The sequence below is a fragment of the Hoplias malabaricus genome, chromosome 2 (assembly GCF_029633855.1).
Source record: "Hoplias malabaricus isolate fHopMal1 chromosome 2, fHopMal1.hap1, whole genome shotgun sequence".
Lineage (NCBI taxonomy): Eukaryota > Metazoa > Chordata > Actinopteri > Characiformes > Erythrinidae > Hoplias > Hoplias malabaricus.
The window spans coordinates 13,138,152-13,163,702 of record NC_089801.1 but is presented as its reverse complement, the minus strand read 5'-3'; the positions used below and the strand labels follow the sequence as shown (position 1 = coordinate 13,163,702).

Below are 25,551 nucleotides of genomic sequence, written 5' to 3'. Positions count from 1 at the left end.
TTGGCAATGTCTCCTGTGAAGCCATTTTTGTTGTTCCAACAAATCTACTTTAGGCGTCCAATGTAGGTCCGAACTTCTCCGACCGTGACCGTGACCGCCGCGTGTTTCTTTTATGCTGAAATAGCTCAGTTGGGAGAGCGTTAGACTGAAGATCTAAAGATCCCGGGTTTCGGCAGACTCAGAGACCTGATTTTGCATTAGGTTTTTAACGGCTGACAATTCAATGTCTCGCATTGTTTTTTGGAATGGTTACCTTGAGCTACTGCAATGCCCTTCATTCTGAGTGTCTTCCAGTGAAAATCTATACAATCATCAATTAGACAGAGTTCTGCTCTCTCGAGTTCACTCGGGTCCCGCTCCTCTCAAGATTCCCCCCTCGTGCTCTGACAGAGATCATCCCTGTCACGGACACCTGGAGTGACCGTCTTGGGGCTTTGGTTGGGAAAGCGAAAAAGCTTCTCAGCGGTTCCATGGTGTAATGGTTAGCACTCTGGACTTTGAATCCAGTGATCCGAGTTCAAATCTCGGTGGAACCTAGTGTTTGATGCATGTGAACCTAGCCTTTCGTGACTGCCCTCTGTTATATGAAAATGGAAAAAGGTGTAATAGGCCAAACCACAGGGATGTAACCACGTTGAGGAACCGAACTGATGTCAGAGAGTAGAGTCCTTAATTCTGTGAATACTAAACAAACCTGTCTTTCTGGCCATCGACGTCTGCATTTCTGCAATTTTGATCACTTGCCTGCGTACGGCGTTCGAGCCGAAATAGCTCAGTTGGGAGAGCGTTAGACTGAAGATCTAAAGGTCCCTGGTTCGATCCCGGGTTTCGGCAAGCGGATCTTCGGATCCTCCAAAGCGTCCTTGTGAAGGAGGTTTTTTCCATGTTGTCAGACATCATGCCTACTTGCATCACAAGTTCCTGGCTCACTGTTAGTGTCAACAAGAATGAAATTGACCAAAGTGGAAGCAGCTCACTCATATATAGCTGTAAATCTTTACAATAACACTCCTGTCAGTTTTCGCTCCTCAGTCGTACTCTCAGTGGCTGACGCTTGCAGAGGTTCCTTGGTGTAACGGTTAGCACTCTGGACTCTGAATCCAGCGATCCGAGTTCAAATCTCGGTGGGACCTGCTGCTCGGTTTCCTTTGCTAGAGTCTCGGAGCAGCTGCCTTAACCGCGTGACGGAGCAATCCTGTTAACACCCGCTGATCTGGGCCGAATTGTAATTCTGTTAAAACGTTTCCACCCACATGCAAGGGAACCTTCTCTACAGAGTGTGAAGTGCTGGAATCTTGCGCTAAAATGCAAACTTGTGCTTCATTTCATACAATTCCCACTTTGTGATATTTGGTTCCTCTCAAGACGTTTTACTCCTCGTGAACGGAGTAATTAAATCTTACCCATTGTTGCCGCAGCTTGCAAATTAAGAATTAGGAATTGTGATGCGAACGCTCCCGAAGGGTCAGAGGTTCCATGGTGTAATGGTTAGCACTCTGGACTCTGAATCCAGCGATCCGAGTTCAAATCTCGGTGGGACCTACTCTTAGTGTTTCCTTCTGCCAATCTTTCAAGGTATGTTTTTGGGACGCCAAACATCAACTGAGTGAACAGCGATTGCCCGCTTGGTATCAGAGATTCGCTATGTATTGCAAGCGTGGCTAAACTAACAAGAAAGAGCCCTCGCGGCACAACGTAGACCGCATCGTTCACAAGCAAGGAAGCAAACTGAAGTTTGGTGTCATGTAGGGCGCGCTTTCTAAGAAACTTGTACAATCAAAAGAATTTTGAAGGTAGCATTTGCTAATTGTGGTGGTGAAACTTGGCAATGTCTCCTGTGAAGCCATTTTTGTTGTTCCAACAAATCTACTTTAGGCGTCCAATGTAGGTCCGAACTTCTCCGACCGTGACCGTGACCGCCGCGTGTTTCTTTTATGCCGAAATAGCTCAGTTGGGAGAGCGTTAGACTGAAGATCTAAAGGTCCCTGGTTCGATCCCGGGTTTCGGCAGACTCAGAGACCTGACTTTGCATTAGGTTTTTAACGGCTGACAATTCAATGTCTCGCATTGTTTTTTGGAATGGTTACCTTGAGCTACTGCAATGCCCTTCATTCTGAGTGTCTTCCAGTGAAAATCTATACAATCATCAATTAGACAGAGTTCTGCTCTCTCGAGTTCACTCGGGTCCCGCTCCTCTCAAGATTCCCCCCTCGTGCTCTGACAGAGATCATCCCTGTCACGGACACCTGGATTGACCGTCTTGGGGCTTTGGTTGGGAAAGCGAAAAAGCTTCTCAGCGGTTCCATGGTGTAATGGTTAGCACTCTGGACTTTGAATCCAGTGATCCGAGTTCAAATCTCGGTGGAACCTAGTGTTTGATGCATGTGAACCTAGCCTTTCGTGACTGCCCTCTGTTATATGGAAAAAGGTATAATAGGCCAAACCACAGGGATGTAACCACGTTGAGGAACCGAACTGATGTCAGAGAGTAGAGTCCTTAATTCTGTGAATACTAAACAAACCTGTCTTTCTGGCCATCGACGTCTGCATTTCTGCAATTTTGATCACTTGCCTGCGTACGGAGTTCGAGCCGAAATAGCTCAGTTGGGAGAGCGTTAGACTGAAGATCTAAAGGTCCCTGGTTCGATCCCGGGTTTCGGCAAGCGGAGCTTCGGATCCTCCAAAGCGTCCTTGTGAAGGAGGTTTTTTCCATGTTGTCAGACATCATGCCTACTTGCATCACAAGTTCCTGGCTCACTGTTAGTGTCAACAAGAATGAAATTGACCAAAGTGGAAGCAGCTCACTCATATATAGCTGTAAATCTTTACAATAACACTCCTGTCAGTTTTCGCTCCTCAGTCGTACTCTCAGTGGCTGACGCTTGCAGAGGTTCCTTGGTGTAACGGTTAGCACTCTGCACTCTGAATCCAGCGATCCGAGTTCAAATCTCGGTGGGACCTGCTGCTCGGTTTCCTTTGCTAGAGTCTCGGAGCAGCTGCCTTAACCGCGTGACGGAGCAATCCTGTTAACACCCGCTGATCTGGGCCGAATTGTAATTCTGTTAAAACATTTCCACCCACATGCAAGGGAACCTTCTCTACAGAGTGTGAAGTGCTGGAATCTTGCGCTAAAATGCAAACTTGTGCTTCATTTCATACAATTCCCACTTTGTGATATTTGGTTCCTCTCAAGACGTTTTACTCCTCGTGAACGGAGTAATTAAATCTTACCCATTGTTGCCGCAGCTTGCAAATTAAGAATTAGGAATTGTGATGCGAACGCTCCCGAAGGGTCAGAGGTTCCATGGTGTAATGGTTAGCACTCTGGACTCTGAATCCAGCGATCCGAGGTCAAATCTCGGTGGGACCTACTCTTAGTGTTTCCTTCTGCCAATCTTTCAAGGTATGTTTTTGGGACGCCAAACATCAACTGAGTGAACAGCGATTGCCCGCTTGGTATCAGAGATTCGCTATGTATTGCAAGCGTGGCTAAACTAACAAGAAAGAGCCCTCGCGGCACAACGTAGACCGCATCGTTCACAAGCAAGGAAGCAAACTGAAGTTTGGTGTCATGTAGGGCGCGCTTTCTAAGAAACTTGTACAATCAAAAGAATTTTGAAGGTAGCATTTGCTAATTGTGGTGGTGAAACTTGGCAATGTCTCCTGTGAAGCCATTTTTGTTGTTCCAACAAATCTACTTTAGGCGTCCAATGTAGGTCCGAACTTCTCCGACCGTGACCGTGACCGCCGCGTGTTTCTTTTATGCCGAAATAGCTCAGTTGGGAGAGCGTTAGACTGAAGATCTAAAGATCCCGGGTTTCGGCAGACTCAGAGACCTGATTTTGCATTAGGTTTTTAACGGCTGACAATTCAATGTCTCGCATTGTTTTTTGGAATGGTTACCTTGAGCTACTGCAATGCCCTTCATTCTGAGTGTCTTCCAGTGAAAATCTATACAATCATCAATTAGACAGAGTTCTGCTCTCTCGAGTTCACTCGGGTCCCGCTCCTCTCAAGATTCCCCCCTCGTGCTCTGACAGAGATCATCCCTGTCACGGACACCTGGAGTGACCGTCTTGGGGCTTTGGTTGGGAAAGCGAAAAAGCTTCTCAGCGGTTCCATGGTGTAATGGTTAGCACTCTGGACTTTGAATCCAGTGATCCGAGTTCAAATCTCGGTGGAACCTAGTGTTTGATGCATGTGAACCTAGCCTTTCGTGACTGCCCTCTGTTATATGAAAATGGAAAAAGGTATAATAGGCCAAACCACAGGGATGTAACCACGTTGAGGAACCGAACTGATGTCAGAGGGTAGAGTCCTTAATTCTGTGAATACTAAACAAACCTGTCTTTCTGGCCATCGACGTCTGCATTTCTGCAATTTTGATCACTTGCCTGCGTACGGCGATCGAGCCGAAATAGCTCAGTTGGGAGAGCGTTAGACTGAAGATCTAAAGGTCCCTGGTTCGATCCTGGGTTTCGGCAAGCGGAGCTTCGGATCCTCCAAAGCGTCCTTGTGAAGGAGGTTTTTTCCATGTTGTCAGACATCATGCCTACTTGCATCACAAGTTCCTGTGTGCAAGCGTGGCTAAACTAACAAGAAAGAGCCCTCGCGGCACAACGTAGACCGCATCGTTCACAAGCAAGGAAGCAAACTGAAGTTTGGTGTCATGTAGGGCGCGCTTTCTAAGAAACTTGTACAATCAAAAGAATTTTGAAGGTAGCATTTGCTATTTGTGGTGGTGAAACTTGGCAATGTCTCCTGTGAAGCCATTTTTGTTGTTCCAACAAATCTACTTTAGGCGTCCAATGTAGGTCCGAACTTCTCCGACCGTGACCGTGACCGCCGCGTGTTTCTTTTATGCCGAAATAGCTCAGTTGGGAGAGCGTTAGACTGAAGATCTAAAGATCCCGGGTTTCGGCAGACTCAGAGACCTGATTTTGCATTAGGTTTTTAACGGCTGACAATTCAATGTCTCGCATTGTTTTTTGGAATGGTTACCTTGAGCTACTGCAATGCCCTTCATTCTGAGTGTCTTCCAGTGAAAATCTATACAATCATCAATTAGACAGAGTTCTGCTCTCTCGAGTTCACTCGGGTCCCGCTCCTCTCAAGATTCCCCCCTCGTGCTCTGACAGAGATCATCCCTGTCACGGACACCTGGAGTGACCGTCTTGGGGCTTTGGTTGGGAAAGCGAAAAAGCTTCTCAGCGGTTCCATGGTGTAATGGTTAGCACTCTGGACTTTGAATCCAGTGATCCGAGTTCAAATCTCGGTGGAACCTAGTGTTTGATGCATGTGAACCTAGCCTTTCGTGACTGCCCTCTGTTATATGAAAATGGAAAAAGGTATAATAGGCCAAACCACAGGGATGTAACCACGTTGAGGAACCGAACTGATGTCAGAGGGTAGAGTCCTTAATTCTGTGAATACTAAACAAACCTGTCTTTCTGGCCATCGACGTCTGCATTTCTGCAATTTTGATCACTTGCCTGCGTACGGCGATCGAGCCGAAATAGCTCAGTTGGGAGAGCGTTAGACTGAAGATCTAAAGGTCCCTGGTTCGATCCTGGGTTTCGGCAAGCGGAGCTTCGGATCCTCCAAAGCGTCCTTGTGAAGGAGGTTTTTTCCATGTTGTCAGACATCATGCCTACTTGCATCACAAGTTCCTGTGTGCAAGCGTGGCTAAACTAACAAGAAAGAGCCCTCGCGGCACAACGTAGACCGCATCGTTCACAAGCAAGGAAGCAAACTGAAGTTTGGTGTCATGTAGGGCGCGCTTTCTAAGAAACTTGTACAATCAAAAGAATTTTGAAGGTAGCATTTGCTATTTGTGGTGGTGAAACTTGGCAATGTCTCCTGTGAAGCCATTTTTGTTGTTCCAACAAATCTACTTTAGGCGTCCAATGTAGGTCCGAACTTCTCCGACCGTGACCGTGACCGCCGCGTGTTTCTTTTATGCCGAAATAGCTCAGTTGGGAGAGCGTTAGACTGAAGATCTAAAGATCCCGGGTTTCGGCAGACTCAGAGACCTGATTTTGCATTAGGTTTTTAACGGCTGACAATTCAATGTCTCGCATTGTTTTTTGGAATGGTTACCTTGAGCTACTGCAATGCCCTTCATTCTGAGTGTCTTCCAGTGAAAATCTATACAATCATCAATTAGACAGAGTTCTGCTCTCTCGAGTTCACTCGGGTCCCGCTCCTCTCAAGATTCCCCCCTCGTGCTCTGACAGAGATCATCCCTGTCACGGACACCTGGAGTGACCGTCTTGGGGCTTTGGTTGGGAAAGCGAAAAAGCTTCTCAGCGGTTCCATGGTGTAATGGTTAGCACTCTGGACTTTGAATCCAGTGATCCGAGTTCAAATCTCGGTGGAACCTAGTGTTTGATGCATGTGAACCTAGCCTTTCGTGACTGCCCTCTGTTATATGAAAATGGAAAAAGGTATAATAGGCCAAACCACAGGGATGTAACCACGTTGAGGAACCGAACTGATGTCAGAGGGTAGAGTCCTTAATTCTGTGAATACTAAACAAACCTGTCTTTCTGGCCATCGACGTCTGCATTTCTGCAATTTTGATCACTTGCCTGCGTATGGCGTTCGAGCCGAAATAGCTCAGTTGGGAGAGCGTTAGACTGAAGATCTAAAGGTCCCTGGTTCGATCCCGGGTTTCGGCAAGCGGAGCTTCGGATCCTCCAAAGCGTCCTTGTGAAGGAGGTTTTTTCCATGTTGTCAGACATCATGCCTACTTGCATCACAAGTTCCTGTGTGCAAGCGTGGCTAAACTAACAAGAAAGAGCCCTCGCGGCACAACGTAGACCGCATCGTTCACAAGCAAGGAAGCAAACTGAAGTTTGGTGTCATGTAGGGCGCGCTTTCTAAGAAACTTGTACAATCAAAAGAATTTTGAAGGTAGCATTTGCTAATTGTGGTGGTGAAACTTGGCAATGTCTCCTGTGAAGCCATTTTTGTTGTTCCAACAAATCTACTTTAGGCGTCCAATGTAGGTCCGAACTTCTCCGACCGTGACCGTGACCGCCGCGTGTTTCTTTTATGCCGAAATAGCTCAGTTGGGAGAGCGTTAGACTGAAGATCTAAAGATCCCGGGTTTCGGCAGACTCAGAGACCTGATTTTGCATTAGGTTTTTAACGGCTGACAATTCAATGTCTCGCATTGTTTTTTGGAATGGTTACCTTGAGCTACTGCAATGCCCTTCATTCTGAGTGTCTTCCAGTGAAAATCTATACAATCATCAATTAGACAGAGTTCTGCTCTCTCGAGTTCACTCGGGTCCCGCTCCTCTCAAGATTCCCCCCTCGTGCTCTGACAGAGATCATCCCTGTCACGGACACCTGGAGTGACCGTCTTGGGGCTTTGGTTGGGAAAGCGAAAAAGCTTCTCAGCGGTTCCATGGTGTAATGGTTAGCACTCTGGACTTTGAATCCAGTGATCCGAGTTCAAATCTCGGTGGAACCTAGTGTTTGATGCATGTGAACCTAGCCTTTCGTGACTGCCCTCTGTTATATGAAAATGGAAAAAGGTATAATAGGCCAAACCACAGGGATGTAACCACGTTGAGGAACCGAACTGATGTCAGAGGGTAGAGTCCTTAATTCTGTGAATACTAAACAAACCTGTCTTTCTGGCCATCGACGTCTGCATTTCTGCAATTTTGATCACTTGCCTGCGTACGGCGATCGAGCCGAAATAGCTCAGTTGGGAGAGCGTTAGACTGAAGATCTAAAGGTCCCTGGTTCGATCCTGGGTTTCGGCAAGCGGAGCTTCGGATCCTCCAAAGCGTCCTTGTGAAGGAGGTTTTTTCCATGTTGTCAGACATCATGCCTACTTGCATCACAAGTTCCTGTGTGCAAGCGTGGCTAAACTAACAAAAAAGAGCCCTCGCGGCACAACGTAGACCGCATCGTTCACAAGCAAGGAAGCAAACTGAAGTTTGGTGTCATGTAGGGCGCGCTTTCTAAGAAACTTGTACAATCAAAAGAATTTTGAAGGTAGCATTTGCTATTTGTGGTGGTGAAACTTGGCAATGTCTCCTGTGAAGCCATTTTTGTTGTTCCAACAAATCTACTTTAGGCGTCCAATGTAGGTCCGAACTTCTCCGACCGTGACCGTGACCGCCGCGTGTTTCTTTTATGCCGAAATAGCTCAGTTGGGAGAGCGTTAGACTGAAGATCTAAAGATCCCGGGTTTCGGCAGACTCAGAGACCTGATTTTGCATTAGGTTTTTAACGGCTGACAATTCAATGTCTCGCATTGTTTTTTGGAATGGTTACCTTGAGCTACTGCAATGCCCTTCATTCTGAGTGTCTTCCAGTGAAAATCTATACAATCATCAATTAGACAGAGTTCTGCTCTCTCGAGTTCACTCGGGTCCCGCTCCTCTCAAGATTCCCCCCTCGTGCTCTGACAGAGATCATCCCTGTCACGGACACCTGGAGTGACCGTCTTGGGGCTTTGGTTGGGAAAGCGAAAAAGCTTCTCAGCGGTTCCATGGTGTAATGGTTAGCACTCTGGACTTTGAATCCAGTGATCCGAGTTCAAATCTCGGTGGAACCTAGTGTTTGATGCATGTGAACCTAGCCTTTCGTGACTGCCCTCTGTTATATGAAAATGGAAAAAGGTATAATAGGCCAAACCACAGGGATGTAACCACGTTGAGGAACCGAACTGATGTCAGAGGGTAGAGTCCTTAATTCTGTGAATACTAAACAAACCTGTCTTTCTGGCCATCGACGTCTGCATTTCTGCAATTTTGATCACTTGCCTGCGTACGGCGATCGAGCCGAAATAGCTCAGTTGGGAGAGCGTTAGACTGAAGATCTAAAGGTCCCTGGTTCGATCCTGGGTTTCGGCAAGCGGAGCTTCGGATCCTCCAAAGCGTCCTTGTGAAGGAGGTTTTTTCCATGTTGTCAGACATCATGCCTACTTGCATCACAAGTTCCTGTGTGCAAGCGTGGCTAAACTAACAAGAAAGAGCCCTCGCGGCACAACGTAGACCGCATCGTTCACAAGCAAGGAAGCAAACTGAAGTTTGGTGTCATGTAGGGCGCGCTTTCTAAGAAACTTGTACAATCAAAAGAATTTTGAAGGTAGCATTTGCTATTTGTGGTGGTGAAACTTGGCAATGTCTCCTGTGAAGCCATTTTTGTTGTTCCAACAAATCTACTTTAGGCGTCCAATGTAGGTCCGAACTTCTCCGACCGTGACCGTGACCGCCGCGTGTTTCTTTTATGCCGAAATAGCTCAGTTGGGAGAGCGTTAGACTGAAGATCTAAAGATCCCGGGTTTCGGCAGACTCAGAGACCTGATTTTGCATTAGGTTTTTAACGGCTGACAATTCAATGTCTCGCATTGTTTTTTGGAATGGTTACCTTGAGCTACTGCAATGCCCTTCATTCTGAGTGTCTTCCAGTGAAAATCTATACAATCATCAATTAGACAGAGTTCTGCTCTCTCGAGTTCACTCGGGTCCCGCTCCTCTCAAGATTCCCCCCTCGTGCTCTGACAGAGATCATCCCTGTCACGGACACCTGGAGTGACCGTCTTGGGGCTTTGGTTGGGAAAGCGAAAAAGCTTCTCAGCGGTTCCATGGTGTAATGGTTAGCACTCTGGACTTTGAATCCAGTGATCCGAGTTCAAATCTCGGTGGAACCTAGTGTTTGATGCATGTGAACCTAGCCTTTCGTGACTGCCCTCTGTTATATGAAAATGGAAAAAGGTATAATAGGCCAAACCACAGGGATGTAACCACGTTGAGGAACCGAACTGATGTCAGAGGGTAGAGTCCTTAATTCTGTGAATACTAAACAAACCTGTCTTTCTGGCCATCGACGTCTGCATTTCTGCAATTTTGATCACTTGCCTGCGTATGGCGTTCGAGCCGAAATAGCTCAGTTGGGAGAGCGTTAGACTGAAGATCTAAAGGTCCCTGGTTCGATCCCGGGTTTCGGCAAGCGGAGCTTCGGATCCTCCAAAGCGTCCTTGTGAAGGAGGTTTTTTCCATGTTGTCAGACATCATGCCTACTTGCATCACAAGTTCCTGTGTGCAAGCGTGGCTAAACTAACAAGAAAGAGCCCTCGCGGCACAACGTAGACCGCATCGTTCACAAGCAAGGAAGCAAACTGAAGTTTGGTGTCATGTAGGGCGCGCTTTCTAAGAAACTTGTACAATCAAAAGAATTTTGAAGGTAGCATTTGCTAATTGTGGTGGTGAAACTTGGCAATGTCTCCTGTGAAGCCATTTTTGTTGTTCCAACAAATCTACTTTAGGCGTCCAATGTAGGTCCGAACTTCTCCGACCGTGACTGTGACCGCCGCGTGTTTCTTTTATGCCGAAATAGCTCAGTTGGGAGAGCGTTAGACTGAAGATCTAAAGATCCCGGGTTTCGGCAGACTCAGAGACCTGATTTTGCATTAGGTTTTTAACGGCTGACAATTCAATGTCTCGCATTGTTTTTTGGAATGGTTACCTTGAGCTACTGCAATGCCCTTCATTCTGAGTGTCTTCCAGTGAAAATCTATACAATCATCAATTAGACAGAGTTCTGCTCTCTCGAGTTCACTCGGGTCCCGCTCCTCTCAAGATTCCCCCCTCGTGCTCTGACAGAGATCATCCCTGTCACGGACACCTGGAGTGACCGTCTTGGGGCTTTGGTTGGGAAAGCGAAAAAGCTTCTCAGCGGTTCCATGGTGTAATGGTTAGCACTCTGGACTTTGAATCCAGTGATCCGAGTTCAAATCTCGGTGGAACCTAGTGTTTGATGCATGTGAACCTAGCCTTCCGTGACTGCCCTCTGTTATATGAAAATGGAAAAAGGTATAATAGGCCAAACCACAGGGATGTAACCACGTTGAGGAACCGAACTGATGTCAGAGGGTAGAGTCCTTAATTCTGTGAATACTAAACAACCCTGTCTTTCTGGCCATCGACGTCTGCATTTCTGCAATTTTGATCACTTGCCTGCGTACGGCGTTCGAGCCGAAATAGCTCAGTTGGGAGAGCGTTAGACTGAAGATCTAAAGGTCCCTGGTTCGATCCCGGGTTTCGGCAAGCGGAGCTTCGGATCCTCCAAAGTGTCCTTGTGAAGGAGGTTTTTTCCATGTTGTCAGACATCATGCCTACTTGCATCACAAGTTCCTGTGTGCAAGCGTGGCTAAACTAACAAGAAAGAGCCCTCGCGGCACAACGTAGACTGCATCGTTCACAAGCAAGGAAGCAAACTGAAGTTTGGTGTCATGTAGGGCGCGCTTTCTAAGAAACTTGTACAATCAAAAGAATTTTGAAGGTAGCATTTGCTAATTGTGGTGGTGAAACTTGGCAATGTCTCCTGTGAAGCCATTTTTGTTGTTCCAACAAATCTACTTTAGGCGTCCAATGTAGGTCCGAACTTCTCCGACCGTGACCGTGACCGCCGCGTGTTTCTTTTATGCCGAAATAGCTCAGTTGGGAGAGCGTTAGACTGAAGATCTAAAGATCCCGGGTTTCGGCAGACTCAGAGACCTGATTTTGCATTAGGTTTTTAACGGCTGACAATTCAATGTCTCGCATTGTTTTTTGGAATGGTTACCTTGAGCTACTGCAATGCCCTTCATTCTGAGTGTCTTCCAGTGAAAATCTATACAATCATCAATTAGACAGAGTTCTGCTCTCTCGAGTTCACTCGGGTCCCGCTCCTCTCAAGATTCCCCCCTCGTGCTCTGACAGAGATCATCCCTGTCACGGACACCTGGAGTGACCGTCTTGGGGCTTTGGTTGGGAAAGCGAAAAAGCTTCTCAGCGGTTCCATGGTGTAATGGTTAGCACTCTGGACTTTGAATCCAGTGATCCGAGTTCAAATCTCGGTGGAACCTAGTGTTTGATGCATGTGAACCTAGCCTTTCGTGACTGCCCTCTGTTATATGAAAATGGAAAAAGGTATAATAGGCCAAACCACAGGGATGTAACCACGTTGAGGAACCGAACTGATGTCAGAGAGTAGAGTCCTTAATTCTGTGAATACTAAACAAACCTGTCTTTCTGGCCATCGACGTCTGCATTTCTGCAATTTTGATCACTTGCCTGCGTACTGCGTTCGAACCGAAATAGCTCAGTTGGGAGAGCGTTAGACTGAAGATCTAAAGATCCCGGGTTTCGGCAGACTCAGAGACCTGATTTTGCATTAGGTTTTTAACGGCTGACAATTCAATGTCTCGCATTGTTTTTTGGAATGGTTACCTTGAGCTACTGCAATGCCCTTCATTCTGAGTGTCTTCCAGTGAAAATCTATACAATCATCAATTAGACAGAGTTCTGCTCTCTCGAGTTCACTCGGGTCCCGCTCCTCTCAAGATTCCCCCCTCGTGCTCTGACAGAGATCATCCCTGTCACGGACACCTGGAGTGACCGTCTTGGGGCTTTGGTTGGGAAAGCGAAAAAGCTTCTCAGCGGTTCCATGGTGTAATGGTTAGCACTCTGGACTTTGAATCCAGTGATCCGAGTTCAAATCTCGGTGGAACCTAGTGTTTGATGCATGTGAACCTAGCCTTTCGTGACTGCCCTCTGTTATATGAAAATGGAAAAAGGTATAATAGGCCAAACCACAGGGATGTAACCACGTTGAGGAACCGAACTGATGTCAGAGAGTAGAGTCCTTAATTCTGTGAATACTAAACAAACCTGTCTTTCTGGCCATCGACGTCTGCATTTCTGCAATTTTGATCACTTGCCTGCGTACTGCGTTCGAGCCGAAATAGCTCAGTTGGGAGAGCGTTAGACTGAAGATCTAAAGGTCCCTGGTTCGATCCCGGGTTTCGGCAAGCGGAGCTTCGGATCCTCCAAAGCGTCCTTGTGAAGGAGGTTTTTTCCATGTTGTCAGACATCATGCCTACTTGCATCACAAGTTCCTGGCTCACTGTTAGTGTCAACAAGAATGAAATTGACCAAAGTGGAAGCAGCTCACTCATATATAGCTGTAAATCTTTACAATAACACTCCTGTCAGTTTTCGCTCCTCAGTCGTACTCTCAGTGGCTGACGCTTGCAGAGGTTCCATGGTGTAACGGTTAGCACTCTGGACTCTGAATCCAGCGATCCGAGTTCAAATCTCGGTGGGACCTGCTGCTCGGTTTCCTTTGCTAGAGTCTCGGAGCAGCTGCCTTAACCGCGTGACGGAGCAATCCTGTTAACACCCGCTGATCTGGGCCGAATTGTAATTCTGTTAAAACGTTTCCACCCACATGCAAGGGAACCTTCTCTACAGAGTGTGAAGTGCTGGAATCTTGCGCTAAAATGCAAACTTGTGCTTCATTTCATACAATTCCCACTTTGTGATATTTGGTTCCTCTCAAGACGTTTTACTCCTCGTGAACGAAGTAATTAAATCTTACCCATTGTTGCCGCAGCTTGCAAATTAAGAATTAGGAATTGTGATGCGAACGCTCCCGAAGGGTCGGAGGTTCCATGGTGTAATGGTTAGCACTCTGGACTCTGAATCCAGCGATCCGAGTTCAAATCTCGGTGGGACCTACTCTTAGTGTTTCCTTCTGCCAATCTTTCAAGGTATGTTTTTGGGACGCCAAACATCAACTGAGTGAACAGCGATTGCCCGCTTGGTATCAGAGATTCGCTATGTATTGCAAGCGTGGCTAAACTAACAAGAAAGAGCCCTCGCGGCACAACGTAGACCGCATCGTTCACAAGCAAGGAAGCAAACTGAAGTTTGGTGTCATGTAGGGCGCGCTTTCTAAGAAACTTGTACAATCAAAAGAATTTTGAAGGTAGCATTTGCTAATTGTGGTGGTGAAACTTGGCAATGTCTCCTGTGAAGCCATTTTTGTTGTTCCAACAAATCTACTTTAGGCGTCCAATGTAGGTCCGAACTTCTCCGACCGTGACCGTGACCGCCGCGTGTTTCTTTTATGCCGAAATAGCTCAGTTGGGAGAGCGTTAGACTGAAGATCTAAAGGTCCCTGGTTCGATCCCGGGTTTCGGCAGACTCAGAGACCTGACTTTGCATTAGGTTTTTAACGGCTGACAATTCAATGTCTCGCATTGTTTTTTGGAATGGTTACCTTGAGCTACTGCAATGCCCTTCATTCTGAGTGTCTTCCAGTGAAAATCTATACAATCATCAATTAGACAGAGTTCTGCTCTCTCGAGTTCACTCGGGTCCCGCTCCTCTCAAGATTCCCCCCTCGTGCTCTGACAGAGATCATCCCTGTCACGGACACCTGGAGTGACCGTCTTGGGGCTTTGGTTGGGAAAGCGAAAAAGCTTCTCAGCGGTTCCATGGTGTAATGGTTAGCACTCTGGACTTTGAATCCAGTGATCCGAGTTCAAATCTCGGTGGAACCTAGTGTTTGATGCATGTGAACCTAGCCTTTCGTGACTGCCCTCTGTTATATGAAAATGGAAAAAGGTATAATAGGCCAAACCACAGGGATGTAACCACGTTGAGGAACCGAACTGATGTCAGAGAGTAGAGTCCTTAATTCTGTGAATACTAAACAAACCTGTCTTTCTGGCCATCGACGTCTGCATTTCTGCAATTTTGATCACTTGCCTGCGTACTGCGTTCGAGCCGAAATAGCTCAGTTGGGAGAGCGTTAGACTGAAGATCTAAAGGTCCCTGGTTCGATCCCGGGTTTCGGCAAGCGGAGCTTCGGATCCTCCAAAGCGTCCTTGTGAAGGAGGTTTTTTCCATGTTGTCAGACATCATGCCTACTTGCATCACAAGTTCCTGGCTCACTGTTAGTGTCAACAAGAATGAAATTGACCAAAGTGGAAGCAGCTCACTCATATATAGCTGTAAATCTTTACAATAACACTCCTGTCAGTTTTCGCTCCTCAGTCGTACTCTCAGTGGCTGACGCTTGCAGAGGTTCCATGGTGTAACGGTTAGCACTCTGGACTCTGAATCCAGCGATCCGAGTTCAAATCTCGGTGGGACCTGCTGCTCGGTTTCCTTTGCTAGAGTCTCGGAGCAGCTGCCTTAACCGCGTGACGGAGCAATCCTGTTAACACCCGCTGATCTGGGCCGAATTGTAATTCTGTTAAAACGTTTCCACCCACATGCAAGGGAACCTTCTCTACAGAGTGTGAAGTGCTGGAATCTTGCGCTAAAATGCAAACTTGTGCTTCATTTCATACAATTCCCACTTTGTGATATTTGGTTCCTCTCAAGACGTTTTACTCCTCGTGAACGGAGTAATTAAATCTTACCCATTGTTGCCGCAGCTTGCAAATTAAGAATTAGGAATTGTGATGCGAACGCTCCCGAAGGGTCGGAGGTTCCATGGTGTAATGGTTAGCACTCTGGACTCTGAATCCAGCGATCCGAGTTCAAATCTCGGTGGGACCTACTCTTAGTGTTTCCTTCTGCCAATCTTTCAAGGTATGTTTTTGGGACGCCAAACATCAACTGAGTGAACAGCGATTGCCCGCTTGGTATCAGAGATTCGCTATGTATTGCAAGCGTGGCTAAACTAACAAGAAAGAGCCCTCGCGGCACAACGTAGACCGCATCGTTCACAAGCAAGGAAGCAAACTGAAGTTTGGTGTCATGTAGGGCGCGCTTTCTAAGAAACTTGTACAATCAAAAGAATTTTGAAGGTAGCATTTGCTAATTGTGGTGGTGAAACTTGGCAATGTCTCCTGTGAAGCCATTTTTGTTGTTCCAACAAATCTACTTTAGGCGTCCAATGTAGGTCCGAACTTCTCCGACCGTGACCGTGACCGCCGCGTGTTTCTTTTATGCCGAAATAGCTCAGTTGGGAGAGCGTTAGACTGAAGATCTAAAGGTCCCTGGTTCGATCCCGGGTTTCGGCAGACTCAGAGACCTGACTTTGCATTAGGTTTTTAACGGCTGACAATTCAATGTCTCGCATTGTTTTTTGGAATGGTTACCTTGAGCTACTGCAATGCCCTTCATTCTGAGTGTCTTCCAGTGAAAATCTATACAATCATCAATTAGACAGAGTTCTGCTCTCTCGAGTTCACTCGGGTCCCGCTCCTCTCAAGATTCCCCCCTCGTGCTCTGACAGAGATCATCCCTGTCACGGACACCTGGAGTGACCGTCTTGGGGCTTTGGTTGGGAAAGCGAAAAAGCTTCTCAGCGGTTCCATGGTGTAATGGTTAGCACTCTGGACTTTGAATCCAGTGATCCGAGTTCAAATCTCGGTGGAACCTAGTGTTTGATGCATGTGAACCTAGCCTTTCGTGACTGCCCTCTGTTATATGAAAATGGAAAAAGGTATAACAGGCCAAACCACAGGGATGTAACCACGTTGAGGAACCGAACTGATGTCAGAGAGTAGAGTCCTTAATTCTGTGAATACTAAACAAACCTGTCTTTCTGGCCATCGACGTCTGCATTTCTGCAATTTTGATCACTTGCCTGCATACGGCGTTCGAGCCGAAATAGCTCAGTTGGGAGAGCGTTAGACTGAAGATCTAAAGGTCCCTGGTTCGATCCTGGGTTTCGGCAAGCGGAGCTTCGGATCCTCCAAAGCGTCCTTGTGAAGGAGGTTTTTTCCATGTTGTCAGACATCATGCCTACTTGCATCACAAGTTCCTGGCTCACTGTTAGTGTCAACAAGAATGAAATTGACCAAAGTGGAAGCAGCTCACTCATATATAGCTGTAAATCTTTACAATAACACTCCTGTCAGTTTTCGCTCCTCAGTCGTACTCTCAGTGGCTGACGCTTGCAGAGGTTCCATGGTGTAACGGTTAGCACTCTGGACTCTGAATCCAGCGATCCGAGTTCAAATCTCGGTGGGACCTGCTGCTCGGTTTCCTTTGCTAGAGTCTCGGAGCAGCTGCCTTAACCACGTGACGGAGCAATCCTGTTAACACCCGCTGATCTGGGCCGAATTGTAATTCTGTTAAAACGTTTCCACCCACATGCAAGGGAACCTTCTCTACAGAGTGTGAAGTGCTGGAATCTTGCGCTAAAATGCAAACTTGTGCTTCATTTCATACAATTCCCACTTTGTGATATTTGGTTCCTCTCAAGACGTTTTACTCCTCGTGAACGGAGTAATTAAATCTTACCCATTGTTGCCGCAGCTTGCAAATTAAGAATTAGGAATTGTGATGCGAACGCTCCCGAAGGGTCGGAGGTTCCATGGTGTAATGGTTAGCACTCTGGACTCTGAATCCAGCGATCCGAGTTCAAATCTCGGTGGGACCTACTCTTAGTGTTTCCTTCTGCCAATCTTTCAAGGTATGTTTTTGGGACGCCAAACATCAACTGAGTGAACAGCGATTGCCCGCTTGGTATCAGAGATTCGCTATGTATTGCAAGCGTGGCTAAACTAACAAGAAAGAGCCCTCGCGGCACAACGTAGACCGCATCGTTCACAAGCAAGGAAGCAAACTGAAGTTTGGTGTCATGTAGGGCGCGCTTTCTAAGAAACTTGTACAATCAAAAGAATTTTGAAGGTAGCATTTGCTAATTGTGGTGGTGAAACTTGGCAATGTCTCCTGTGAAGCCATTTTTGTTGTTCCAACAAATCTACTTTAGGCGTCCAATGTAGGTCCAAACTTCTCCGACCGTGACCGTGACCGCCGCGTGTTTCTTTTATGCCGAAATAGCTCAGTTGGGAGAGCGTTAGACTGAAGATCTAAAGGTCCTTGGTTCGATCCCGGGTTTCGGCAGACTCAGAGACCTGACTTTGCATTAGGTTTTTAACGGCTGACAATTCAATGTCTCGCATTGTTTTTTGGAATGGTTACCTTGAGCTACTGCAATGCCCTTCATTCTGAGTGTCTTCCAGTGAAAATCTATACAATCATCAATTAGACAGAGTTCTGCTCTCTCGAGTTCACTCGGGTCCCGCTCCTCTCAAGATTCCCCCCTCGTGCTCTGACAGAGATCATCCCTGTCACGGACACCTGGAGTGACCGTCTTGGGGCTTTGGTTGGGAAAGCGAAAAAGCTTCTCAGCGGTTCCATGGTGTAATGGTTAGCACTCTGGACTTTGAATCCAGTGATCCGAGTTCAAATCTCGGTGGAACCTAGTGTTTGATGCATGTGAACCTAGCCTTTCGTGACTGCCCTCTGTTATATGAAAATGGAAAAAGATATAATAGGCCAAACCACAGGGATGTAACCACGTTGAGGAACCGAACTGATGTCAGAGAGTAGAGTCCTTAATTCTGTGAATACTAAACAACCCTGTCTTTCTGGCCATCGACGTCTGCATTTCTGCAATTTTGATCACTTGCCAGCATACGGCGTTCGAGCCGAAATAGCTCAGTTGGGAGAGCGTTAGACTGAAGATCTAAAGGTCCCTGGTTCGATCCCGGGTTTCGGCAAGCGAAGCTTCGGATCCTCCAAAGCGTCCTTGTGAAGGAGGTTTTTTCCATGTTGTCAGACATCATGCCTACTTGCATCACAAGTTCCTGGCTCACTGTTAGTGTCAACAAGAATGAAATTGACCAAAGTGGAAGCAGCTCACTCATATATAGCTGTAAATCTTTACAATAACACTCCTGTCAGTTTTCGCTCCTCAGTCGTACTCTCAGTGGCTGACGCTTGCAGAGGTTCCATGGTGTAACGGTTAGCACTCTGGACTCTGAATCCAGCGATCCGAGTTAAAATCTCGGTGGGACCTGCTGCTCGGTTTCCTTTGCTAGAGTCTCGGAGCAGCTGCCTTAACCGCGTGACGGAGCAATCCTGTTAACACCCGCTGATCTGGGCCGAAATGTAATTCTGTTAAAACGTTTCCACCCACATGCAAGGGAACCTTCTCTACAGAGTGTGAAGTGCTGGAATCTTGCGCTAAAATGCAAACTTGTGCTTCATTTCATACAATTCCCACTTTGTGATATTTGGTTCCTCTCAAGACGTTTTACTCCTCGTGAACGGAGTAATTAAATCTTACCCATTGTTGCCGCAGCTTGCAAATTAAGAATTAGGAATTGTGATGCGAACGCTCCCGAAGGGTCGGAGGTTCCATGGTGTAATGGTTAGCACTCTGGACTCTGAATCCAGCGATCCGAGTTCAAATCTCGGTGGGACCTACTCTTAGTGTTTCCTTCTGCCAATCTTTCAAGGTATGTTTTTGGGACGCCAAACATCAACTGAGTGAACAGCGATTGCCCGCTTGGTATCAGAGATTCGCTATGTATTGCAAGCGTGGCTAAACTAACAAGAAAGAGCCCTCGCGGCACAACGTAGACCGCATCGTTCACAAGCAAGGAAGCAAACTGAAGTTTGGTGTCATGTAGGGCGCGCTTTCTAAGAAACTTGTACAATCAAAAGAATTTTGAAGGTAGCATTTGCTAATTGTGGTGGTGAAACTTGGCAATGTCTCCTGTGAAGCCATTTTTGTTGTTCCAACAAATCTACTTTAGGCGTCCAATGTAGGTCCGAACTTCTCCGACCGTGACCGTGACCGCCGCGTGTTTCTTTTATGCCGAAATAGCTCAGTTGGGAGAGCTTTAGACTGAAGATCTAAAGGTCCCTGGTTCGATCCCGGGTTTCGGCAGACTCAGAGACCTGACTTTGCATTAGGTTTTTAACGGCTGACAATTCAATGTCTCGCATTGTTTTTTGGAATGGTTACCTTGAGCTACTGCAATGCCCTTCATTCTGAGTGTCTTCCAGTGAAAATCTATACAATCATCAATTAGACAGAGTTCTGCTCTCTCGAGTTCACTCGGGTCCCGCTCCTCTCAAGATTCCCCCCTCGTGCTCTGACAGAGATCATCCCTGTCACGGACACCTGGAGTGACCGTCTTGGGGCTTTGGTTGGGAAAGCGAAAAAGCTTCTCAGCGGTTCCATGGTGTAATGGTTAGCACTCTGGACTTTGAATCCAGTGATCCGAGTTCAAATCTCGGTGGAACCTAGTGTTTGATGCATGTGAACCTAGCCTTTCGTGACTGCCCTCTGTTATATGAAAATGGAAAAAGGTATAATAGGCCAAACCACAGGGATGTAACCACGTTGAGGAACCGAACTGATGTCAGAGAGTAGAGTCCTTAATTCTGTGAATACTAAACAACCCTGTCTTTCTGGCCATCGACGTCTGCATTTCTGCAATTTTGATCACTTGCCTGCATACGGCGTTCGAGCCGAAATAGCTCAGTTGGGAGAGCGTTAGACTGAAGATCTAAAGGTCCCTGGTTCGATCCCGGGTTTCGGCAAGCGGAGCTTCGGATCCTCCAAAGCGTCCTTGTGAAGGAGGTTTTTTCCATGTTGTCAGACATCATGCCTACTTGCATCACAAGTTCCTGGCTCACTGTTAGTGTCAACAAGAATGAAATTGACCAAAGTGGAAGCAGCTCACTCATATATAGCTGTAAATCTTTACAATGACACTCCTGTCAGTTTTCGCTCCTCAGTCGTACTCTCAGTGGCTGACGCTTGCAGAGGTTCCATGGTGTAACGGTTAGCACTCTGGACTCTGAATCCAGCGATCCGAGTTCAAATCTCGGTGGGACCTGCTGCTCGGTTTCCTTTGCTAGAGTCTCGGAGCAGCTGCCTTAACTGCGTGACGGAGCAATCCTGTTAACACCCGCTGATCTGGGCCGAATTGTAATTCTGTTAAAACGTTTCCACCCACATGCAAGGGAACCTTCTCTACAGAGTGTGAAGTGCTGGAATCTTGCGCTAAAATGCAAACTTGTGCTTCATTTCATACAATTCCCACTTTGTGATATTTGGTTCCTCTCAAGACGTTTTACTCCTCGTGAACGGAGTAATTAAATCTTACCCATTGTTGCCGCAGCTTGCAAATTAAGAATTAGGAATTGTGATGCGAACGCTCCCGAAGGGTCGGAGGTTCCATGGTGTAATGGTTAGCACTCTGGACTCTGAATCCAGCGATCCGAGTTCAAATCTCGGTGGGACCTACTCTTAGTGTTTCCTTCTGCCAATCTTTCAAGGTATGTTTTTGGGACGCCAAACATCAACTGAGTGAACAGCGATTGCCCGCTTGGTATCAGAGATTCGCTATGTATTGCAAGCGTGGCTAAACTAACAAGAAAGAGCCCTCGCGGCACAACGTAGACCGCATCGTTCACAAGCAAAGAAGCAAACTGAAGTTTGGTGTCATGTAGGGCGCGCTTTCTAAGAAACTTGTACAATCAAAAGAATTTTGAAGGTAGCATTTGCTAATTGTGGTGGTGAAACTTGGCAATGTCTCCTGTGAAGCCATTTTTGTTGTTCCAACAAATCTACTTTAGGCGTCCAATGTAGGTCCGAACTTCTCCGACCGTGACCGCCGCGTGTTTCTTTTATGCCGAAATAGCTCAGTTGAGAGAGCTTTAGACTGAAGATCTAAAGGTCCCTGGTTCGATCCCGGGTTTCGGCAGACTCAGAGACCTGACTTTGCATTAGGTTTTTAACGGCTGACAATTCAATGTCTCGCATTGTTTTTTGGAATGGTTACCTTGAGCTACTGCAATGCCCTTCATTCTGAGTGTCTTCCAGTGAAAATCTATACAATCATCAATTAGACAGAGTTCTGCTCTCTCGAGTTCACTCGGGTCCCGCTCCTCTCAAGATTCCCCCCTCGTGCTCTGACAGAGATCATCCCTGTCACGGACACCTGGAGTGACCGTCTTGGGGCTTTGGTTGGGAAAGCGAAAAAGCTTCTCAGCGGTTCCATGGTGTAATGGTTAGCACTCTGGACTTTGAATCCAGTGATCCGAGTTCAAATCTCGGTGGAACCTAGTGTTTGATGCATGTGAACCTAGCCTTTCGTGACTGCCCTCTGTTATATGAAAATGGAAAAAGGTATAATAGGCCAAACCACAGGGATGTAACCACGTTGAGGAACCGAACTGATGTCAGAGAGTAGAGTCCTTAATTCTGTGAATACTAAACAACCCTGTCTTTCTGGCCATCGACGTCTGCATTTCTGCAATTTTGATCACTTGCCTGCATACGGCGTTCGAGCCGAAATAGCTCAGTTGGGAGAGCGTTAGACTGAAGATCTAAAGGTCCCTGGTTCGATCCCGGGTTTCGGCAAGCGGAGCTTCGGATCCTCCAAAGCGTCCTTGTGAAGGAGGTTTTTTCCATGTTGTCAGACATCATGCCTACTTGCATCACAAGTTCCTGGCTCACTGTTAGTGTCAACAAGAATGAAATTGACCAAAGTGGAAGCAGCTCACTCATATATAGCTGTAAATCTTTACAATAACACTCCTGTCAGTTTTCGCTCCTCAGTCGTACTCTCAGTGGCTGACGCTTGCAGAGGTTCCATGGTGTAACGGTTAGCACTCTGGACTCTGAATCCAGCGATCCGAGTTCAAATCTCGGTGGGACCTGCTGCTCGGTTTCCTTTGCTAGAGTCTCGGAGCAGCTGCCTTAACCGCGTGACGGAGCAATCCTGTTAACACCTGCTGATCTGGGCCGAATTGTAATTCTGTTAAAACGTTTCCACCCACATGCAAGGGAACCTTCTCTACAGAGTGTGAAGTGCTGGAATCTTGCGCTAAAATGCAAACTTGTGCTTCATTTCATACAATTCCCACTTTGTGATATTTGGTTCCTCTCAAGACGTTTTACTCCTCGTGAACGGAGTAATTAAATCTTACCCATTGTTGCCGCAGCTTGCAAATTAAGAATTAGGAATTGTGATGCGAACGCTCCCGAAGGGTCGGAGGTTCCATGGTGTAATGGTTAGCACTCTGGACTCTGAATCCAGCGATCCGAGTTCAAATCTCGGTGGGACCTACTCTTAGTGTTTCCTTCTGCCAATCTTTCAAGGTATGTTTTTGGGACGCCAAACATCAACTGAGTGAACAGCGATTGCCCGCTTGGTATCAGAGATTCGCTATGTATTGCAAGCGTGGCTAAACTAACAAGAAAGAGCCCTCGCGGCACAACGTAGACCGCATCGTTCACAAGCAAGGAAGCAAACTGAAGTTTGGTGTCATGTAGGGCGCGCTTTCTAAGAAACTTGTACAATCAAAAGAATTTTGAAGGTAGCATTTGCTAATTGTGGTGGTGAAACTTGGCAATGTCTCCTGTGAAGCCATTTTTGTTGTTCCAACAAATCTACTTTAGGCGTCCAATGTAGGTCCGAACTTCTCCGACCGTGACCGTGACCGCCGCGTGTTTCTTTTATGCCGAAATAGCTCAGTTGGGAGAGCTTTAGACTGAAGATCTAAAGGTCCCTGGTTCGATCCCGGGTTTCGGCAGACTCAGAGACCTGACTTTGCATTAGGTTTTTAACGGCTGACAATTCAATGTCTCGCATTGTTTTTTGGAATGGTTACCTTGAGCTACTGCAATGCCCTTCATTCTGAGTGTCTTCCAGTGAAAATCTATACAATCATCAATTAGACAGAGTTCTGCTCTCTCGAGTTCACTCGGGTCCCGCTCCTCTCAAGATTCCCCCCTCGTGCTCTGACAGAGATCATCCCTGTCACGGACACCTGGAGTGACCGTCTTGGGGCTTTGGTTGGGAAAGCGAAAAAGCTTCTCAGCGGTTCCATGGTGTAATGGTTAGCACTCTGGACTTTGAATCCAGTGATCCGAGTTCAAATCTCGGTGGAACCTAGTGTTTGATGCATGTGAACCTAGCCTTTCGTGACTGCCCTCTGTTATATGAAAATGGAAAAAGGTATAATAGGCCAAACCACAGGGATGTAACCACGTTGAGGAACCGAACTGATGTCAGAGAGTAGAGTCCTTAATTCTGTGAATACTAAACAACCCTGTCTTTCTGGCCATCGACGTCTGCATTTCTGCAATTTTGATCACTTGCCTGCATACGGCGTTCGAGCCGAAATAGCTCAGTTGGGAGAGCGTTAGACTGAAGATCTAAAGGTCCCTGGTTCGATCCCGGGTTTCGGCAAGCGGAGCTTCGGATCCTCCAAAGCGTCCTTGTGAAGGAGGTTTTTTCCATGTTGTCAGACATCATGCCTACTTGCATCACAAGTTCCTGGCTCACTGTTAGTGTCAACAAGAATGAAATTGACCAAAGTGGAAGCAGCTCACTCATATATAGCTGTAAATCTTTACAATGACACTCCTGTCAGTTTTCGCTCCTCAGTCGTACTCTCAGTGGCTGACGCTTGCAGAGGTTCCATGGTGTAACGGTTAGCACTCTGGACTCTGAATCCAGCGATCCGAGTTCAAATCTCGGTGGGACCTGCTGCTCGGTTTCCTTTGCTAGAGTCTCGGAGCAGCTGCCTTAACTGCGTGACGGAGCAATCCTGTTAACACCCGCTGATCTGGGCCGAATTGTAATTCTGTTAAAACGTTTCCACCCACATGCAAGGGAACCTTCTCTACAGAGTGTGAAGTGCTGGAATCTTGCGCTAAAATGCAAACTTGTGCTTCATTTCATACAATTCCCACTTTGTGATATTTGGTTCCTCTCAAGACGTTTTACTCCTCGTGAACGGAGTAATTAAATCTTACCCATTGTTGCCGCAGCTTGCAAATTAAGAATTAGGAATTGTGATGCGAACGCTCCCGAAGGGTCGGAGGTTCCATGGTGTAATGGTTAGCACTCTGGACTCTGAATCCAGCGATCCGAGTTCAAATCTCGGTGGGACCTACTCTTAGTGTTTCCTTCTGCCAATCTTTCAAGGTATGTTTTTGGGACGCCAAACATCAACTGAGTGAACAGCGATTGCCCGCTTGGTATCAGAGATTCGCTATGTATTGCAAGCGTGGCTAAACTAACAAGAAAGAGCCCTCGCGGCACAACGTAGACCGCATCGTTCACAAGCAAAGAAGCAAACTGAAGTTTGGTGTCATGTAGGGCGCGCTTTCTAAGAAACTTGTACAATCAAAAGAATTTTGAAGGTAGCATTTGCTAATTGTGGTGGTGAAACTTGGCAATGTCTCCTGTGAAGCCATTTTTGTTGTTCCAACAAATCTACTTTAGGCGTCCAATGTAGGTCCGAACTTCTCCGACCGTGACCGCCGCGTGTTTCTTTTATGCCGAAATAGCTCAGTTGAGAGAGCTTTAGACTGAAGATCTAAAGGTCCCTGGTTCGATCCCGGGTTTCGGCAGACTCAGAGACCTGACTTTGCATTAGGTTTTTAACGGCTGACAATTCAATGTCTCGCATTGTTTTTTGGAATGGTTACCTTGAGCTACTGCAATGCCCTTCATTCTGAGTGTCTTCCAGTGAAAATCTATACAATCATCAATTAGACAGAGTTCTGCTCTCTCGAGTTCACTCGGGTCCCGCTCCTCTCAAGATTCCCCCCTCGTGCTCTGACAGAGATCATCCCTGTCACGGACACCTGGAGTGACCGTCTTGGGGCTTTGGTTGGGAAAGCGAAAAAGCTTCTCAGCGGTTCCATGGTGTAATGGTTAGCACTCTGGACTTTGAATCCAGTGATCCGAGTTCAAATCTCGGTGGAACCTAGTGTTTGATGCATGTGAACCTAGCCTTTCGTGACTGCCCTCTGTTATATGAAAATGGAAAAAGGTATAATAGGCCAAACCACAGGGATGTAACCACGTTGAGGAACCGAACTGATGTCAGAGAGTAGAGTCCTTAATTCTGTGAATACTAAACAACCCTGTCTTTCTGGCCATCGACGTCTGCATTTCTGCAATTTTGATCACTT

The 25,551-nt window shown here is 46.8% G+C and overlaps 50 non-coding genes across 50 annotated transcripts; all 50 read left to right on the top strand.

Annotated features, from left to right (window-relative positions):
* The first annotated feature begins 464 nt into the window (after positions 1 to 464).
* trnaq-uug (transfer RNA glutamine (anticodon UUG)) lies at positions 465 to 536 on the top strand. Its single transcript has one exon. It is a non-coding gene; the product is annotated as a tRNA-Gln (tRNA).
* Positions 537 to 761: 225 nt separating this feature from the next.
* trnaf-gaa (transfer RNA phenylalanine (anticodon GAA)) lies at positions 762 to 834 on the top strand. The gene has a single exon. It is a non-coding gene; the product is annotated as a tRNA-Phe (tRNA).
* Positions 835 to 1,470: 636 nt separating this feature from the next.
* Positions 1,471 to 1,542, top strand: trnaq-cug (transfer RNA glutamine (anticodon CUG)). The gene has a single exon. It is a non-coding gene; the product is annotated as a tRNA-Gln (tRNA).
* A 394-nt stretch (positions 1,543 to 1,936) lies between these two features.
* On the top strand, positions 1,937 to 2,009 carry trnaf-gaa (transfer RNA phenylalanine (anticodon GAA)). Its single transcript has one exon. It is a non-coding gene; the product is annotated as a tRNA-Phe (tRNA).
* A 289-nt stretch (positions 2,010 to 2,298) lies between these two features.
* On the top strand, positions 2,299 to 2,370 carry trnaq-uug (transfer RNA glutamine (anticodon UUG)). The gene has a single exon. It is a non-coding gene; the product is annotated as a tRNA-Gln (tRNA).
* Positions 2,371 to 2,589: 219 nt separating this feature from the next.
* On the top strand, positions 2,590 to 2,662 carry trnaf-gaa (transfer RNA phenylalanine (anticodon GAA)). Its single transcript has one exon. It is a non-coding gene; the product is annotated as a tRNA-Phe (tRNA).
* A 1,452-nt stretch (positions 2,663 to 4,114) lies between these two features.
* On the top strand, positions 4,115 to 4,186 carry trnaq-uug (transfer RNA glutamine (anticodon UUG)). The gene has a single exon. It is a non-coding gene; the product is annotated as a tRNA-Gln (tRNA).
* A 1,026-nt stretch (positions 4,187 to 5,212) lies between these two features.
* trnaq-uug (transfer RNA glutamine (anticodon UUG)) lies at positions 5,213 to 5,284 on the top strand. Its single transcript has one exon. It is a non-coding gene; the product is annotated as a tRNA-Gln (tRNA).
* A 1,026-nt stretch (positions 5,285 to 6,310) lies between these two features.
* On the top strand, positions 6,311 to 6,382 carry trnaq-uug (transfer RNA glutamine (anticodon UUG)). Its single transcript has one exon. It is a non-coding gene; the product is annotated as a tRNA-Gln (tRNA).
* Positions 6,383 to 6,607: 225 nt separating this feature from the next.
* trnaf-gaa (transfer RNA phenylalanine (anticodon GAA)) lies at positions 6,608 to 6,680 on the top strand. The gene has a single exon. It is a non-coding gene; the product is annotated as a tRNA-Phe (tRNA).
* A 728-nt stretch (positions 6,681 to 7,408) lies between these two features.
* trnaq-uug (transfer RNA glutamine (anticodon UUG)) lies at positions 7,409 to 7,480 on the top strand. Its single transcript has one exon. It is a non-coding gene; the product is annotated as a tRNA-Gln (tRNA).
* A 1,026-nt stretch (positions 7,481 to 8,506) lies between these two features.
* Positions 8,507 to 8,578, top strand: trnaq-uug (transfer RNA glutamine (anticodon UUG)). Its single transcript has one exon. It is a non-coding gene; the product is annotated as a tRNA-Gln (tRNA).
* Positions 8,579 to 9,604: 1,026 nt separating this feature from the next.
* On the top strand, positions 9,605 to 9,676 carry trnaq-uug (transfer RNA glutamine (anticodon UUG)). The gene has a single exon. It is a non-coding gene; the product is annotated as a tRNA-Gln (tRNA).
* Positions 9,677 to 9,901: 225 nt separating this feature from the next.
* On the top strand, positions 9,902 to 9,974 carry trnaf-gaa (transfer RNA phenylalanine (anticodon GAA)). Its single transcript has one exon. It is a non-coding gene; the product is annotated as a tRNA-Phe (tRNA).
* A 728-nt stretch (positions 9,975 to 10,702) lies between these two features.
* Positions 10,703 to 10,774, top strand: trnaq-uug (transfer RNA glutamine (anticodon UUG)). Its single transcript has one exon. It is a non-coding gene; the product is annotated as a tRNA-Gln (tRNA).
* A 225-nt stretch (positions 10,775 to 10,999) lies between these two features.
* Positions 11,000 to 11,072, top strand: trnaf-gaa (transfer RNA phenylalanine (anticodon GAA)). Its single transcript has one exon. It is a non-coding gene; the product is annotated as a tRNA-Phe (tRNA).
* Positions 11,073 to 11,800: 728 nt separating this feature from the next.
* On the top strand, positions 11,801 to 11,872 carry trnaq-uug (transfer RNA glutamine (anticodon UUG)). Its single transcript has one exon. It is a non-coding gene; the product is annotated as a tRNA-Gln (tRNA).
* Positions 11,873 to 12,447: 575 nt separating this feature from the next.
* On the top strand, positions 12,448 to 12,519 carry trnaq-uug (transfer RNA glutamine (anticodon UUG)). Its single transcript has one exon. It is a non-coding gene; the product is annotated as a tRNA-Gln (tRNA).
* Positions 12,520 to 12,744: 225 nt separating this feature from the next.
* Positions 12,745 to 12,817, top strand: trnaf-gaa (transfer RNA phenylalanine (anticodon GAA)). The gene has a single exon. It is a non-coding gene; the product is annotated as a tRNA-Phe (tRNA).
* A 227-nt stretch (positions 12,818 to 13,044) lies between these two features.
* On the top strand, positions 13,045 to 13,116 carry trnaq-cug (transfer RNA glutamine (anticodon CUG)). Its single transcript has one exon. It is a non-coding gene; the product is annotated as a tRNA-Gln (tRNA).
* A 337-nt stretch (positions 13,117 to 13,453) lies between these two features.
* trnaq-cug (transfer RNA glutamine (anticodon CUG)) lies at positions 13,454 to 13,525 on the top strand. The gene has a single exon. It is a non-coding gene; the product is annotated as a tRNA-Gln (tRNA).
* A 394-nt stretch (positions 13,526 to 13,919) lies between these two features.
* On the top strand, positions 13,920 to 13,992 carry trnaf-gaa (transfer RNA phenylalanine (anticodon GAA)). Its single transcript has one exon. It is a non-coding gene; the product is annotated as a tRNA-Phe (tRNA).
* Positions 13,993 to 14,281: 289 nt separating this feature from the next.
* Positions 14,282 to 14,353, top strand: trnaq-uug (transfer RNA glutamine (anticodon UUG)). The gene has a single exon. It is a non-coding gene; the product is annotated as a tRNA-Gln (tRNA).
* Positions 14,354 to 14,578: 225 nt separating this feature from the next.
* trnaf-gaa (transfer RNA phenylalanine (anticodon GAA)) lies at positions 14,579 to 14,651 on the top strand. The gene has a single exon. It is a non-coding gene; the product is annotated as a tRNA-Phe (tRNA).
* Positions 14,652 to 14,878: 227 nt separating this feature from the next.
* On the top strand, positions 14,879 to 14,950 carry trnaq-cug (transfer RNA glutamine (anticodon CUG)). The gene has a single exon. It is a non-coding gene; the product is annotated as a tRNA-Gln (tRNA).
* Positions 14,951 to 15,287: 337 nt separating this feature from the next.
* On the top strand, positions 15,288 to 15,359 carry trnaq-cug (transfer RNA glutamine (anticodon CUG)). Its single transcript has one exon. It is a non-coding gene; the product is annotated as a tRNA-Gln (tRNA).
* A 394-nt stretch (positions 15,360 to 15,753) lies between these two features.
* On the top strand, positions 15,754 to 15,826 carry trnaf-gaa (transfer RNA phenylalanine (anticodon GAA)). Its single transcript has one exon. It is a non-coding gene; the product is annotated as a tRNA-Phe (tRNA).
* Positions 15,827 to 16,115: 289 nt separating this feature from the next.
* trnaq-uug (transfer RNA glutamine (anticodon UUG)) lies at positions 16,116 to 16,187 on the top strand. Its single transcript has one exon. It is a non-coding gene; the product is annotated as a tRNA-Gln (tRNA).
* Positions 16,188 to 16,712: 525 nt separating this feature from the next.
* Positions 16,713 to 16,784, top strand: trnaq-cug (transfer RNA glutamine (anticodon CUG)). Its single transcript has one exon. It is a non-coding gene; the product is annotated as a tRNA-Gln (tRNA).
* A 337-nt stretch (positions 16,785 to 17,121) lies between these two features.
* trnaq-cug (transfer RNA glutamine (anticodon CUG)) lies at positions 17,122 to 17,193 on the top strand. Its single transcript has one exon. It is a non-coding gene; the product is annotated as a tRNA-Gln (tRNA).
* A 394-nt stretch (positions 17,194 to 17,587) lies between these two features.
* On the top strand, positions 17,588 to 17,660 carry trnaf-gaa (transfer RNA phenylalanine (anticodon GAA)). The gene has a single exon. It is a non-coding gene; the product is annotated as a tRNA-Phe (tRNA).
* A 289-nt stretch (positions 17,661 to 17,949) lies between these two features.
* Positions 17,950 to 18,021, top strand: trnaq-uug (transfer RNA glutamine (anticodon UUG)). Its single transcript has one exon. It is a non-coding gene; the product is annotated as a tRNA-Gln (tRNA).
* Positions 18,022 to 18,246: 225 nt separating this feature from the next.
* On the top strand, positions 18,247 to 18,319 carry trnaf-gaa (transfer RNA phenylalanine (anticodon GAA)). Its single transcript has one exon. It is a non-coding gene; the product is annotated as a tRNA-Phe (tRNA).
* Positions 18,320 to 18,546: 227 nt separating this feature from the next.
* Positions 18,547 to 18,618, top strand: trnaq-cug (transfer RNA glutamine (anticodon CUG)). The gene has a single exon. It is a non-coding gene; the product is annotated as a tRNA-Gln (tRNA).
* Positions 18,619 to 18,955: 337 nt separating this feature from the next.
* On the top strand, positions 18,956 to 19,027 carry trnaq-cug (transfer RNA glutamine (anticodon CUG)). Its single transcript has one exon. It is a non-coding gene; the product is annotated as a tRNA-Gln (tRNA).
* Positions 19,028 to 19,421: 394 nt separating this feature from the next.
* On the top strand, positions 19,422 to 19,494 carry trnaf-gaa (transfer RNA phenylalanine (anticodon GAA)). Its single transcript has one exon. It is a non-coding gene; the product is annotated as a tRNA-Phe (tRNA).
* Positions 19,495 to 19,783: 289 nt separating this feature from the next.
* trnaq-uug (transfer RNA glutamine (anticodon UUG)) lies at positions 19,784 to 19,855 on the top strand. Its single transcript has one exon. It is a non-coding gene; the product is annotated as a tRNA-Gln (tRNA).
* A 225-nt stretch (positions 19,856 to 20,080) lies between these two features.
* trnaf-gaa (transfer RNA phenylalanine (anticodon GAA)) lies at positions 20,081 to 20,153 on the top strand. Its single transcript has one exon. It is a non-coding gene; the product is annotated as a tRNA-Phe (tRNA).
* Positions 20,154 to 20,380: 227 nt separating this feature from the next.
* Positions 20,381 to 20,452, top strand: trnaq-cug (transfer RNA glutamine (anticodon CUG)). Its single transcript has one exon. It is a non-coding gene; the product is annotated as a tRNA-Gln (tRNA).
* A 337-nt stretch (positions 20,453 to 20,789) lies between these two features.
* Positions 20,790 to 20,861, top strand: trnaq-cug (transfer RNA glutamine (anticodon CUG)). The gene has a single exon. It is a non-coding gene; the product is annotated as a tRNA-Gln (tRNA).
* Positions 20,862 to 21,611: 750 nt separating this feature from the next.
* Positions 21,612 to 21,683, top strand: trnaq-uug (transfer RNA glutamine (anticodon UUG)). Its single transcript has one exon. It is a non-coding gene; the product is annotated as a tRNA-Gln (tRNA).
* A 225-nt stretch (positions 21,684 to 21,908) lies between these two features.
* Positions 21,909 to 21,981, top strand: trnaf-gaa (transfer RNA phenylalanine (anticodon GAA)). Its single transcript has one exon. It is a non-coding gene; the product is annotated as a tRNA-Phe (tRNA).
* A 227-nt stretch (positions 21,982 to 22,208) lies between these two features.
* On the top strand, positions 22,209 to 22,280 carry trnaq-cug (transfer RNA glutamine (anticodon CUG)). The gene has a single exon. It is a non-coding gene; the product is annotated as a tRNA-Gln (tRNA).
* Positions 22,281 to 22,617: 337 nt separating this feature from the next.
* Positions 22,618 to 22,689, top strand: trnaq-cug (transfer RNA glutamine (anticodon CUG)). Its single transcript has one exon. It is a non-coding gene; the product is annotated as a tRNA-Gln (tRNA).
* Positions 22,690 to 23,083: 394 nt separating this feature from the next.
* On the top strand, positions 23,084 to 23,156 carry trnaf-gaa (transfer RNA phenylalanine (anticodon GAA)). The gene has a single exon. It is a non-coding gene; the product is annotated as a tRNA-Phe (tRNA).
* Positions 23,157 to 23,445: 289 nt separating this feature from the next.
* Positions 23,446 to 23,517, top strand: trnaq-uug (transfer RNA glutamine (anticodon UUG)). Its single transcript has one exon. It is a non-coding gene; the product is annotated as a tRNA-Gln (tRNA).
* Positions 23,518 to 23,742: 225 nt separating this feature from the next.
* trnaf-gaa (transfer RNA phenylalanine (anticodon GAA)) lies at positions 23,743 to 23,815 on the top strand. The gene has a single exon. It is a non-coding gene; the product is annotated as a tRNA-Phe (tRNA).
* A 227-nt stretch (positions 23,816 to 24,042) lies between these two features.
* trnaq-cug (transfer RNA glutamine (anticodon CUG)) lies at positions 24,043 to 24,114 on the top strand. Its single transcript has one exon. It is a non-coding gene; the product is annotated as a tRNA-Gln (tRNA).
* Positions 24,115 to 24,451: 337 nt separating this feature from the next.
* On the top strand, positions 24,452 to 24,523 carry trnaq-cug (transfer RNA glutamine (anticodon CUG)). The gene has a single exon. It is a non-coding gene; the product is annotated as a tRNA-Gln (tRNA).
* Positions 24,524 to 25,273: 750 nt separating this feature from the next.
* On the top strand, positions 25,274 to 25,345 carry trnaq-uug (transfer RNA glutamine (anticodon UUG)). Its single transcript has one exon. It is a non-coding gene; the product is annotated as a tRNA-Gln (tRNA).
* Positions 25,346 to 25,551: the final 206 nt, after the last annotated feature.